This window comes from Dendrobates tinctorius, unplaced genomic scaffold (assembly GCF_039654945.1).
Source record: "Dendrobates tinctorius isolate UK_male_01 unplaced genomic scaffold, ASM3965494v1 ptg000015l, whole genome shotgun sequence".
In the NCBI taxonomy this organism is placed as follows: domain Eukaryota; kingdom Metazoa; phylum Chordata; class Amphibia; order Anura; family Dendrobatidae; genus Dendrobates; species Dendrobates tinctorius.
The window spans coordinates 4864443-4874347 of NW_027361683.1; the positions used below are offsets into that span (position 1 = coordinate 4864443).

General features: G+C 42.5%; 1 long non-coding RNA gene across 1 annotated transcript; it reads left to right on the plus strand.

The window, feature by feature from the left end:
* The first annotated feature begins 222 nt into the window (after nucleotides 1-222).
* LOC141074462 (uncharacterized) lies at nucleotides 223-9151 on the plus strand. The gene is made up of 3 exons (XR_012227187.1): nucleotides 223-302; nucleotides 7448-7587; nucleotides 9134-9151. It is a non-coding gene; the product is annotated as an uncharacterized lncRNA (long non-coding RNA).
* Nucleotides 9152-9905: the final 754 nt, after the last annotated feature.

A 9905-nucleotide genomic window follows, 5' to 3' on the forward strand; every position in this document is an offset into this window, starting at 1 on the left:
GCTGACTCCTTTCTCACCTTATTTCCTTGATTCTAAAACACAATTTGGCCTTATCTGTCCATGTGAATCAATCTCCTTTTGCATCTTCTCTTTTGACTTCTAATTAATCATCTCCTGTGTCTGTGTCCAGCCTTCCTGCTGCTCCTCCCTTGTGATCACACCTGGGCCTTTTCATGTGCTGTTAAGTTGTCATAAATTCAGAGGCACACGGCTGTCTAGACCTTGGGTTGTCTTTTGCAAGGATGACTTTTTTAAAGATAACAATAGAAATATGCCAGACATGAGCCAGAAGTGACCAGAAGGTATGCCTACCCTCTGTTAAAATATACAAAATTTGTTTCTGCTAGCTCCACACTTACTCTTACCATGCCTAAATATGCTCTAATGGATTTTTCCTCCATTACTCCTGACTCTCCTTTGCTATCCACAGACCCCAGCACCTTCTAACCAAGTAATAATCTCTCCTTTCCTCTGGCCCCCCCACCTGACCTCATCCACTGACCTGTTTCTCAACCTTAGGTCTCTCCTAATAACACACAAAACTAATCTCCCACTCTCCTCCTGCCACCTGCTCTGCCTCTCTCTGCTTCTCCTAACTGCTGGCAACATATCTCCCAACCCTGGACCCCCACAACTCATACCTCTCATTATTACCCTTTCTATAGTTCCCAAACCAACACAAACACCCGAAATCTTTCTCACCTCAAATCCATGCCCTTGACGCCCACCACCCTGCTCCCTCTCTCGGGATCACTCTGGAATGCCGACTCCATTTGCAATAAACAGCTGCTCCATTTGCAATAAACGCCATGTGATTCATGACCTCTTTACCACCCGCAATTTTTCCTTCCTTGGCCTCACTGAAACATGGCTGACACTCTACGACACCTCCTCCCCTGCTGCGCTATGCTATGGTGGCCTTCACTTCAACCACACTCCTCCTGACAACAGACATGGTGGAGGAGTGGGCCTTCTCCTTTCTTCCAATTGCACCTTCAACCCAATCCCACCTCTTCCCTCCCTTGCCCTCCCCTATTTTGAAGACTACTCTGTCTGCATTTACTCGCCCTACAACCTCCAAGTGGCTGTCATATACCAAACTCCAGGCCCAACCACTGCCTTCATTGACCAATTCTCTACCTGGCTCCTTCACTTTCTCTTTGTTGACATTCCCACCATCATCATGGGTGACTTCAACATCCCCATTGACATCCACCAGTCAGCAGCCGCAAAACTCCTGTCGCTCACTTCATTTTTTGGACTTACTCAGTGGTCCTCCTCAGCCACCCACACGGACGGACACACATTAGACCTGGTCTTCACCCGTCTCTGCTCTCTATCTAACTTCATAAAATAATCACTGACCTCAGGGAGTCCAGTTAAAGAAAACACTGCGGCAGCCGGTAAAGGCGCTCAATCAGTGAATTCCTAGGTGCATTGCTCCCTGGGAAATACAAAAATGCAAATAAAGTCTGTGGAGCCTCATTTAAGAGTCTTAACCACGGGACTAGCCAGATCTTCCTCCAGGGAAGGACCCAGCCAAGGAGTGGCTCCTTTCGGAAACCACCATTACCACCATATTAAGTGGCCCTTTAAGTCAATATCCAGCTCTTTACAAGTTTACAAATATGAGCTGGATATTGACTTAAAGGGTCACTTAATATGGTGGTAATGGTGGTTTCCGAAAGGAGCCACTCCTTGGCTGGGTCCTTCCCTGGAGGAAGATCTGGCTAGTCCCGTGTTTGAGACTCTTAAATGAGGCTCCATGGACTTTATTTGCATATTCACATTTCCCAGGGAGCAATGCACCTAGGAATTCACTGATTGAGCGCCTTTGCTGCCTGCCGCAGTGTTTTCTTTGACTGGTCTCCTTGAGGTCAGTGATTGTTTCATGATGTTGGTCTACTAGGCATTGCTCCCACCTAGCCAGAATCCTACTCCACACTGATGAGGGGCAACACCACAGAACAGCTGTCTGTCGATGGATACCTGTCCTTGGTATTTCCCTTGTCATATCTGTAAACTTGTAAAGAGCTGGATATTGACTTAAAGGGCCACTTAATATAGTGGTAATGGTGGTTTCCGAAAGGAGCCACTCCTTGGCTGGATCGTTCCCTGGAGGAAGATCTGGCTAGTCCCATGTTTGAGACTCTTAAATGAGGATCCATGGACTTTATTTGCATATTTGTATTTCCCAGGGAGCAATGCACCTAGGAATTCTCTGATTGAGTGACTTTGCTGGCTACCGTAGTGTTTTCTTTGACTGGTCTCCCTGAGGTCAGTGATTGTTTTGTGATGTTGGTCTACTAGGCAATGCTCCCACCTAGCCAGAATCCTACTCCACACTGATGAAGGGCAACACCCCGAAACAGCTGTCTGTGGATGGATAACTGCCCTTGGTATTTCCCTTGTCATATCTGTAAACTTGTAAAGAGCTGGATATTGACTTAAAGGGCCACTTAATATGGTGGTAATGATGGTTTCCGAAAGGAGCCAATCCTTGGCTGGGTCCTTCCCTGGAGGAAGATCTTGCTAGTCCCGTTTTTGAGACTCTTAAATGAGGCTCCACGGACTTTATTTGCATATCCCTATCTAACTTCAAAACCTTCCCTCTACCTCTATCTGACCACCATCTACTCTCTTTCTCATCACTGTCCTCCTCACCTGTCACCCATGTCCAGCAACATGCGCACCCCTGCAGAAACCTTGCACATCTAGACACTCACATACTTTCTGACTCTATCCTACCACTGTCCTCCATATCTTCACTCCACTCCACGACGCAGACACTGCCTCTAGTTTCTACATTGCCACTCTCGCTTCAGCCATTGACTTGGTCGCCCGTCATGCATAGCAGAATGCAAAGAATCAATAGACAACCCTGGCACAATAACACCACTAAAAAGCTTCGGCAAGCATCCAGAATTGCTGAACGGCGCAGGAAGAAAACACATTCCCAAGATGACTTCACTGCACTCACACAAGCAACACTTACATTCAAATCTGCCCTCACCTCTGCTAAACAGGCCTACTTTACATCCCTTGTATCTACCTTATCCCACAACCCTAAACAGTTGTTCAATACTTTTAACTCTCTCCTCCACCCACCACTGCCCCCTCCAACTTCCCTAATCTCTGCTGAGGACTTCTTTGCACACTTCAAAAACAAGATAGACCAAACACAGCAAGTCTTTATTATTCAACCACCACAACCACTTTGTATAACAGACCAATGCCCAAACCCCATTACCTCCTTATCCGACATCACTGAAGGGGAGCTGGCTCATCCTCTCTCCAAATCACACCTAACCATTTGTGCACTCAACCCCATCTCATCCCACCTCCTCCCCAACCTCGCCACCACTCTTATCCCATCCCTAACCCACCTCTTCAACCTATCACTTACTTCCGGTACCTTCCCTTCTGCGTTCAAACATGCCACAATCACGCCTATCCTTAAAAAGCCAACTCTCGACCCAACAGCCATGTCCAGCTATCGCCCAATATCGCTGCTCCCTTTCGCTTCTAAATGCCTGGAACAGCATGTCCACGCTGACCTTTCCTCCCACCTCTCATCTAACTTTCTCTTTAACAATCCACAATCTGGTTTCCGTCCCCATCATTCCACTGAGACAGCCCTGACCAAAATTACCAGCAACCTACTTACAGCCAAAGCTAACGGACAATACTCTATACTCCTCCTTCTAGACCTGTCCTCTGCTTTTGACACAGATGACCACTGCCTCCTACTACAGATCCTCTCCTCCTTTGGCATCAAAGACCTCGTCCTATCCTGGATCTCCTCATACCTTTCCAACCGCACATTCTGTGCCTCCCATTCCCACACTACCTCCTCATCCCACCCTCTCTCTGTTGGAGTCCCCCAAGGCTCTGTTCCAGGACCCCTACTCTTCTCAATCTATACACTTGGCATGGGGAAACTCATAAAGTCGCATGGATTCCAGAACCACCTTTACGCCGATGATACTCAGATCTACCTCTCTGGCCCAGACATCACCTCTCTGCTGTAAAGAATCCCGGAGTGTCTATCAGCCATATCCTCCTTCTTCTCTTCTCACTTCCTCAAACTCAATGTAGACAAATCTGAACTGATCATCTTTCCCCCATCTCACAGATCTTCCTTACCCGACTTATCGATAACAATTGATGACATCATGCTTCCCCCCGTACCAGAGGTCAGCTGCTTTGGAGTAACCCTGGACTCTGCCCTGTCCTTCAAACCGCACATCAATGCTCTCTCTGCCTCCTGTCACTTCCAGCTCAAAAATAATTCCAGAATCCGTCCCTTCCTCAACCCTCATTCTACTAAAATGCTTGTACATGCTCTCATCATCTCCGGCCTCGACTATTGCAACATCTTTTTCTGTGGCCTCCCTGCTAACACCCTCGCACCTCTCCAGTCCATCTTTAACTCTGCCGCCAGACTAATTCATCTCTCTCCTTGCTACTCCTCCACTTCTCCCCTCTGCAAATCTCTTCAGTTGCTCCCATTCCCATAGCGTATCCAATTCAAATTACTAATACTGACCCACAAAGCCATCTATAGCCTGTCTCCCCCATATGTTTCTGAACTAATCTCCAGATACCTTCCCTCATGTAATCTCCGGTCATCCCAAGACCTCCTTCTCTCCTACACACTTATTCGCTCCTCACACAACCGCCTCCAAGACTTATTCCGAATAGCCCCCATCCTTTGGAATTCTTAGCCCCAACACGTCCGACTATCAACCACAATCCTTCAGACGTAACCTGAAAAACCATCTCTTCAGGAAGGCTTACAGCCTGCAATGATCCCCGCTGCCTCCTCAACACTACTGGAGCTACCACCTCACCATCACATCACTGGAGCTGTTGCAACCCCCCAACCTACTATCTCCTTCCCCACCATGCTGTAGAATGTAATATATACTTATATGGAAAATAGTCGATTTTCGTGAACAATCACCTCACTGACTTCTCCTGTGTATTATAAATTTTAATAAATTTTATGCAAATCCTCACACCCCATGCCTATGGGTCATGTATTATAATGAATCTTACTCTGTATATTACCATATATATTTTAGTGACCCTATTTACGCCCTGATACGCTGCATGCCTATTGTATTGCCCCAAGGTTGTATTGTTTTTATAGTCACAACTTTTTCTACATGGTCATTTGTCCATTCTTGAGTTTTCTTCTTTGTATAATTTTGATTAAATATGTTTTGTAATTTTTGGCAAAAACAAGATCTAGAATCTACTTAATGTCATATCAATATATTGTATTTTAGGGATTTACGCTCCCAATGTCCTTCATTCTCTAATTGTATATTTTGGAGAGTATCCCAAATTTAGGAATATGGTTCTTTTGTTATTCCAAAATTTCAGCTATACATATTTAATTTGATCAAGTATACTGGGTGCTCAAGCGCCATGCTCAAGTCCCCACACCGCATGTTTTGTGGCTGAAAACGCACCAAAAAAATGCATCACAGACAAATATCATCAATATATATTTTTTAAAAGACGTGAGGTCTCCCTTTTTTTTTGGTAACCAGCCAATGTAAAGCAGACAGCTCGCAGGCTTATATTATCCGCAGCTGCCTCAGAATTGGTGCATCACATGAGATGCTCCAATTCTGTCACTTTACCCGACTCTTTCGGATTGCCCTGTTGTGGCAATTGGTATAATATTTTTGGGGGTTCATGTCAGCACAAGCCCATGGGTTAGTAATGGAGACAATTGGGGTAATTTTTTGGGTTGTTGATCTCAGCTGTGTAATGTCAGGTTAAGCCCAGGGGTTAGTAATGGAGAGGTGTTTATAAGACACCCCCATAGCTTTCCCCAATCCAGAAGAATATGGCAAAGCCCCAGAATTGGCACATTTACTGTGATATACCAATCCTGGAGAGGCTGCAGGGTTTTTTTAGGCTGGGAAGGGACAAATGATCATAGCCTTCCCATAATATGAGCCCTCAGCTGTCTGCATTGCCTTGGCTTATTTTAAAAAATAATGAGGACCCCCACATAATTTAAAATTATTTACTTAGTTCCCAGTAGAGATCTTGGAGTTAGAGATGCATCCAGGCGTCTTCCACGTGGTGTTCCCATTCCATTTGAGCACAGATTTCATCCATTTTACAGTGATTTTCCTGCCCCACCAGCTCTCCTGTTAAGAACTTTCCGAAAAATGCTTGAGTTTCTTATTGACTTCCATTATACTCGATATTTGAGTCAAGCCCGCAATTATTTTCTATGACGATAATAATTTCAACTACTTCAGATATCTTGTCTATGGCTCTATTGTATGCATTATAAATGCAGACATTACATTAGGAGACACATAATTACCACCCTTGTATTTCTGTATACCTTCATAGTCATGAATCATAAATGAGAACTAACATACAAATACATGAGGATGAAATAAAGATATAAGGACACAGATCATTGATTTTAAACATATTTTATTAATTACAATCTCTACCCCTACCTAAAGCCAATGATCCAGAAGAAGGCAAAAAACCTGCACGCATTCAGCCAATGTGTTACAGGGAAAAAATTCCTTCTTGACCCCGGGAAAAGGCGATCAGTTCGAGAACCCTGGACCAAGGCCATACAACAGCTAACTAAATGACATATATAGAGCAATGATACTCAATATGGAGACTCGTTTCCGGATTGCAGATTTTCTTTGTCCTGGTAACACGTCTCACCTTTCCTCGTCAGATCAGACCCTGGAACGCATAGCCTGACTACGTTCATCTCCCCTGTAAAAAAACAGAACACTACCCCCCTACAAACAGTACCCCTTAATATACAGACATGTAACTGTCCTATCAGGACCCTATACAGTTGGAAAACAAATAAGTAGCACTCTATAGTGCTAAAGCATGTAAATATGTACAGTATGCACAGACATATTAAATGATTAATACTACACAATCTCATTGATCGCTTTAGAATCTTTAGTCTTCCTTCCAGAATCCAGATTCTCTCCCTAGAAAGAAAAAAACATATGAGTGGAAGTATCAGTACAAAACCTGTAGAAAAGCATAAAGTGCCAGGTATCCATGTTCCTTTTACTACGAATTTTAAGTTTTGATGAAGGCAATTAAAAATGGTGCAATAAATATGATTTAAAAAAAAAATTGCATCAAATGCCTTTATATATATAAGTAACATAAATAGTAGAATAAAATAGTAAAATAAATAAATAGAAAGTATATAAATAAATATATTTCCCCCAATGTATGTACACCAACCTCTCTCCCATGTAGGGGCATTATGGTAGACTTTTTGCCCCAATAATCTTAAATTAAAGTGACAGAACCACCACCAACAATCTGTACCAGCCACTGACTGAAGTAGCTACTGTAATGTCTCCATCCGAGGTGCCATCTTTCTGCTGACCTCTCTGATGTCCCCATGTTTGCTGCATAGAACTTTCAGTGTCCAACATTCCGCTGTGTGACCTCACAAAGAACCTTCATCACCCAAGTCTAGAGATTCTACCAGCAAGTACTGAAGAAATCCAGCACCTTACAGCCACAATCTGTAGACGCTGAGGGTCCATGTTGGGGGTACGTTCACTAAGAAATCCCTGTAAGGTTTCTTATTTACCTGTATCACCAATCCTGGATCCTCCGCTCTCCTCGTCTTCATCTTCTGAAATGAGCCTTTTCCCCCTGAACACCCGTTTACATAGAACCACAGTCATTGTGACATCATGCTGTGAGGTAACAATGGCCTCCTGTATTTGATGATGTCACAAATGACCATGAGTGATATCTCCACAGGTGTTCATATTGATAACAAGTAGTAATAATATGGCAGATCACATTGGTCAGCATCAAGGCTGGAGGAATCGGGCGAGTAAGGGAAAGTTCCCAAAAGTAAAATGCATTTAAAACAAGAACATTGAGTGTTTCTTTGCTGGTGATAGATCTAACAATACACAAATGCCATGTAAGAGCAGGAGTCATTGTCTGGGAGAGAAACCATTCCTATTGCTTCACATTTTCACACATTTTGTAGTTGCAGGAACTGTGGACATTCCAGGTTTTGTGAAACTACAACTCACATCATTCTCAGCATAGAGCGCAGGATAGCTATAAATATTGCTTTTTATTTATTTTTTTCATGATATTCACCGTGCGATATAAGTGATAAGACAGCTTTATTCTTCAGGTCAGAACAATTACAGCAATATCAGATTAATTCAAATTTTTTTTAATGCTTTCCTACTTTTGCACACTAAAATTGATTTTTTTTAAATTCTTTTGGGTGCCTAATATTTTTTGAACATTTTTTATTCATATATTTTGGAATATGTACAGACATTTTAAATGATTAATACGAATCAATTGTATTGCTCGCTAAATTCCTCAGTCTTCCATCCAGGATCCAGATTCTCTCCCTGGTAAGAAAAAAAATAATATGAGGGGAAGTATCAGTATAGAATCTGTAGAAAAGCATAAAGTGCCAGGTATCCACGCTCCTTCTATTATTAATTTTTTGGTCCTCCATACATTATAATGCACCCCATAGTCCTCCACATATTAAAAACACTCCAAAAAACAGGCACAGAAGCTTACCTGTCTAGGCCTAAAGACAAATGCACTATAAGAGTGCAGCGGACCCAAATAAAGATGGCGGCTACACAGGTGCAGTAATACCGATGAGACAGCCAGCCTACAATCAGGGATTGGCCGTTTGGTACACCAGTGCAAACAAATACAGTCTGTATGCGGCACTGTTCACACACAAAGGATGCAGAGCATCTGGCTTACAGCCTATTAATAACGCAGCCCGCCATAGGTTCTCTAGTCCCAGTGGTGGGGCCTGTAGCCATCATACATTTATGGTTTATCCTTTTGATATGTCAGATGGAAAAACCCCTTTTACATTTATATTCATTTTAAAAGAAGGCATAACTATAAGGAAAACAGCTATAAATATGGTATAATATGGCAAGCTTAAAATTAAATATGGTACATCCTAAGGGACATCTGCTCACAGAATTAAATAAAGTCTATCATTATCTGATTTCAATGTAAGCGAGTAAAATATTTCATAGTGTTGGTCATCCTGCTTTGATAACTTTCAGCTGAACCCTCATTCTTTCAGACAACTATTCCTGATGACCCACCGTCCACATGAACTCTTGTGTTGGCTTATCTTCCTTGAGAAAAAAAGATGGGGCATGCTGACATCCAACATGCGCAATACTTCTTTCTTATGACTTTTGATGTCATGCAAAGTTGGGCCACTACCATATACATAAACGGCTGGAGTGTATGTCCAAAATTAGCAGGTTCAGTCGACATTCATCTATGATGTATGGCAGCCTTAAGATCAGAAACCCTGAGACATGGAAGTCGTCATCACATTGACATGAAAGTAAAAAAATAAAATCCATGACGTCATAAACGGCACTGATGGTGAATTGGCACATTTTATTGAATCCGTCAGTTTCAAGAGTCGCCTCCCTCGCTTTATCCGCATTATTTTTCTGTAAGAGTAAAACAAAAGCACCGTAACGTTGTTGTGTGGATGAACATTATATGGTTTACCTTGTATCATTAATGTACAGTTTCTACAGTATATGGATCCAATATATATAATGCTGAGTAACTTTGCGTTTTTATTTTTTTCCAAGAGCTGTACATTTTTAAAATTTTTCCCTGGAAATAGTGATATGCTTGGTTTCATGAGATAAGTTGTAGTTTTGAATAACACCATTCATTTTACCGTATACTGCATTGAGAAACGCAAAGAAAAATTCCAAGTGCATTGAATGTTGAAAAAAACACAATTCTGCCATCGTTTTTTGGGGAGTTTGCTTTCACAGCATTCAGTGTAAAAATGACCTAATTCTCCAGGTCAGCACAATCACAAA